This window comes from Cupressus sempervirens, chromosome 4 (assembly GCF_028749045.1).
Source record: "Cupressus sempervirens isolate cs-2001-9-10 chromosome 4, ASM2874904v1, whole genome shotgun sequence".
Lineage (NCBI taxonomy): Eukaryota > Viridiplantae > Streptophyta > Pinopsida > Cupressales > Cupressaceae > Cupressus > Cupressus sempervirens.
Genome location: NC_143121.1, coordinates 280,837,499 through 280,842,485, shown reverse-complemented (window position 1 = coordinate 280,842,485; position 4,987 = coordinate 280,837,499).

Below are 4,987 nucleotides of genomic sequence, written 5' to 3'. Positions count from 1 at the left end.
TTGGTACCTGGATAGGTGAAAAAAAGTCAGAGCGGATTTTGAAGCTCTTTTAGAAGTGTTCAAACTCTATTTTTTTCACATTGCAACTTTTTGGCACACCATGATCCTGCACATACCCATCATTTTCATTTTTTTGTGATCAAAGGGAACGCACCTTTTTGCATGCATTCATTACATCTTTTCTTAGCAGAATTGTGTCCCTCTTATTCATTAACTTCGTAAGACTAGGATCCAAATAATGTTGCTCACATATTGTGGAAACCCCCACACCCATCAATAACAATGACTCAATATAAGATTTATATTCATTTGACAATCTCGATGCAACCATACTCCTTGGATCACCAGAAGGGTCATCCTTTCCATGACAAAATTCACCATTAGCATCTTGATAACTAAACTCATTATAAGTAATGATGGCAATATCTGGTCTTCCATACATAACTTTAACACAAAAGTGTGTTTTACAACCACTTTTCTTTGCAAACCTTGGTAACCTTTGCATATTTGTTTGGGGCTTTCTTTTATTATCATCAGGTCCAAATGCACAATGATATCTATATATACATGTACAAATATATTTATACCAATTTATAATCAATAAATTTTAAAAAATTAGAATATTGCATGCTTAATTATTATAGTAAATCTAAGAAAACCTTGATATCATCTTGGTAGCATGGTTAGTAGGGTTTGTCAAGTTCATCTTATTATGTTCTTTTCATATGAATGTTGTTTCTATACCATCTAGTAGACCTTCTCCCTTGACAAAATCAGAGAGTCTCTCAAGAGGGATAGCAGCACATAAATCCATTTTTGCATTATGATGTCCAATAGGTGTCCACTCTACTTGTGCACTTGAAAAATTATTCCCTTCATTGGAGACATCTTGCACAGGTACTTTGATGAGAGATTGCCATTTATACTTTGTATCCATTCTGAGGAATATTAATATGGTTAGTGATCCTTAACTTGTTCAAACATGTTAAAAAAAACTAATAGGAATTATTACATATATCCTCAATAAAACAATTAGTATAATGAAATTACAATAAATACAATTATATCCTTGATATGAAATAATTTCACTATACCATCAATGAAATGATTTCTAAAAATTATATTAGAAATTGATATTATATATTTTATTCTATATTTTTCTAATCTTGTGATCTAGTAATGAGATGCATGTTAGTGCAAGCCTAGGACACATACATATGATTAATATTGCCCTAATAAGCGAATTCCTCTAATATAGAAAATAAATTTTAATAATTTCAAAACCTTTACTAGGAAATCATGTTGTCACTTATAAATCTATAGTTATTAAAATCTAATTTGATTAGTGCACTAGTAATATATTCTAATTCATCATTATTTATCACTAACTAATTTATTTATTGTGTCATTAAAGATGATCACCTAATTTACTTTTTAATACTAGGCTTCGCGTTATGTATGTACATTAATTTAAGCTTATAATAATTTTGAATGAACTTGAGTACAACTAACATGGGATGTAATCTCAATGGGATAGTTTTGAGATGACCAAGAGATGCAAGAATAATGACAAAAGGAAATAATTGTATTGACATCAATGACAAGACATCTCCGTGCTTTTATCTTTGCTTCCAATGAATAACAAGTCTTACTCAAAAAGTGAAGAGGGCCTAGGTATGTTCAATTTACTAAGATTGCTAGGAGGAGTAAACTCAATTTCTATTTTTCCCTTAGGTGTTTGATCAAAGATAAGTTCTTTTCCTTTATGATTTTGATGAGTTGGAACTTAGGGTAATTGACCAAAGTTAACTTGAGGTTGTTTACCATGACTCACTTGAAACCTAGTCGTAACCGGCATGAGAGGGAAAACACTAGTAAATAGGAAGACTCCAAGAAGTGTTGGTATCACTCTTGGGTAGTAAAGTAATCACATGTCCAATTAATAAGGTGTAACAATGTAATTGTCTATCACTCTCGTTAACATAAAGTGCCAATAGAGGTCTCATGATTGGTTAACACAATATGCCATTGTTGGTCTCACAATTGTGGAATTATCCAAGAGTTATAATGTTCGGTAATAAAATGTAATAATATGAGATAATAATAACTTTTCAATAATGCTAACTTGTCAATTATGAGATAATACTAAATGTAATAATATGAGATAATACTAACTTGTCAATTATCAAAAATGCCCTTTATAGAATTTAAGATATGAACTCAACATTTACTAGTCCTACTATATCCTTGTAACTTTGTAGTATTTTATCTTAGAGAGTCTTAATCAACTTTAGTTGTTTAACACTTTAAAGAGTAGAGTATATATTATTGTGTGATTTAAGCAGTCAATCTCACCCTTAGTAATTTATCTATTTCCCATTTAGTCCTAATTTTCTTTGTGGGCCTACTTATCCTATCCTTTTTTATTTTCCTTTTTTGTTGCTATGGATTTTTCAGTATCAAGGACCTAAAACTTCTTTGTGGATGACCCCCATCAAAAAAAAAAAAATTAGGACTAGAAGTGTAGAGTATTTAAAATTGTTCTTGTTTCAATGAGAGATCATTAGATAATTATGCTAACATTATTCTTGATTATTGGAACATTTGTGTAAGTATTGGATCAATTGTACCACTTATTTTGGCTTCAAAGTAAGTGGATAATAGAATGATATAAAATATAATTCAAATGAAATTATGACCACTTTTAACACTTGCATGCATGAAGGTTTCCACAAAATTCACCACAAAGCTAAATCAATAGTTATGAGTAATTAAGTTATATACAAAGTTGTCAAATCAAAAGTTGTGCATTAAAAAACATGTAGGAGGTTAGGTACATTTTTTGTGCATATATATATATATATATATATATATATATATATATATATATATAAGAAACTCAAAAAAGAATTATGTTTAGAATGTCATGTACCTATAAGTATGGCAAAGAAAATCATTACAAATTTCAAATTTTGAAACATGTCATTCTAATTTTGTAGCATATTTATCTAGGTGAAGTTGTCGAGTTTCTCTTATGATTAAAGTCTATAGGGTTTCAGTTATGGAGTTTCTTGCATGATTTAGTCCACTCAATTTCAACCAATTTAGTGTTTATCCCATGTATTGTTCATTGCATCAAGGCATTGGATCTTAACTCATACCATTTATATGTTTTTCTTATGATTAAAGTTTTCTTATAGCATCTATATCTAAGTCATTTTGTTATCAAGGTCCATAGTGTTCATTGTATCAAGGTCTATAGATCATTTTCACATCTAAGTGTTCATCATTGCATCAAGGTCTAGGTTGTTTTCATGTAGTGAAGTTATGGAGTTTTTCGTGGATAAGTACATTTAGTTATCAAGCTTTAATTCATTTAGTTATCAAGGTCCATAGTGTTTAAGGTCCTAGGTGTTCATTGTATTAAGGTCTAGGTCATTTTCAAATATTGAAGTTATAGAGTTTTCCATTATTTGAGGTAATTTCATTGTATCAAGGTCTAGATCATTTTCACATAGTGAAGTTATAGAATTTTCCATGATTAAGTCTATTTAGTTATCAATGTCTAGGCCATTTAGGGTCATTTGCACGTAATGAAGTTATGTAGTTTTTCATGATTTTGTCATTTTCATGTAGTGAAGTTATGGAGCTTTTCCTTATGGAGTTTATTTCATGATTCAATCCACTTAATTTTAGCCCATTTAGTGTTTAGCCCACTTAGTGTTCATCTCATGAAGGTAAAGAAATTGTTTTCTAGTTGAACATGAACAGTTAAATCAATAGATAAAACTATCATATTATCCATCATTTATTAATCTAATTTAGGAGAAATCTTTATGGAACTCTAGTCTTATTGACACTAGATCATAACTCAAAGCATAACATCCAGGCTATATGTTCACAAGGTGAAATTATAGAGTTTCTCCTATGATTAAGCCCACTTAGCCTTCATTGGATCAAGGTCTAGGTCATTTTCACGTTGTGAGGTTAAGGAGTTTTTCCACAATTAAGTCCATTTAGTATCTTGTAATCAAAAGTATCTCGTGAAAGATATTGACCCTATTAGGAATCTATTACAACTATATAGTTTATCTATTATTGTTAGGGACCTAGGCCTTATTAGAAGCCTCAACCCTATTAGGAGTTGTTATTATAATACAAAAGGTACAAGATGAGCCCACTTGTCAAGCATGCATATACAACTATGCAATGCTTATCTATTGGGATAGATACAAAACCTTTCATTATGTTGATATCTTCTATATTTGACTAGTCTTTGTGGTTCTTCTTTAAAATTGTCCATACAACTACTCTTCTTTGTTCTTGCATAAAATTCACATCTTTACAAAAACATGGTTACCCTAGAGTCCAAATGATGAATGATGAGTTGTCCTTTTTTTAACCAACTAAGATCAATTTCATATTTATAAATAATAATCAGGCACATAGAACAACAATCAAGAATTTCAAGTAAACATTTACAAGCAATGGGCAAGGGACAAAGCAACCTTTCGCATGAACAAAAATTGTGTCGTAGTATGAATCTAATCCCTAGAGCCACTACTGTGTATGTTCTCAAAATATTTTTCAATCACCCATATAGTCCTAGAAAAGAAAATTTGGCTTCACTAATATTCTTAGTAATGGTCAACTCTGTAGCTTTTGCAATCTAGAGTGGGTGAAATCCAATCCTGGTGTACTAGGGTTTTGACATATTCTGAGAATTTAATCAATCAGAGATATTGAGGAGATCTGACAACCCAACAAAAGACTACACCTGTGGGGATTTCCCCCACAAGGACATTTATATAGCGATTGATACTACCACATCAAAAATGGCTATTACTGCTAGAAGTACCATCCACGTGGTTGACCTAATAAAGGGAATGTCCACTAGGGTTTAACCCTCTCTAATCAAAGAAGACTCACAAAGTTGTACCACATGAGGACTTGGTTTGGATTTAAGGGTTCCAAGTTTCTGATGCGC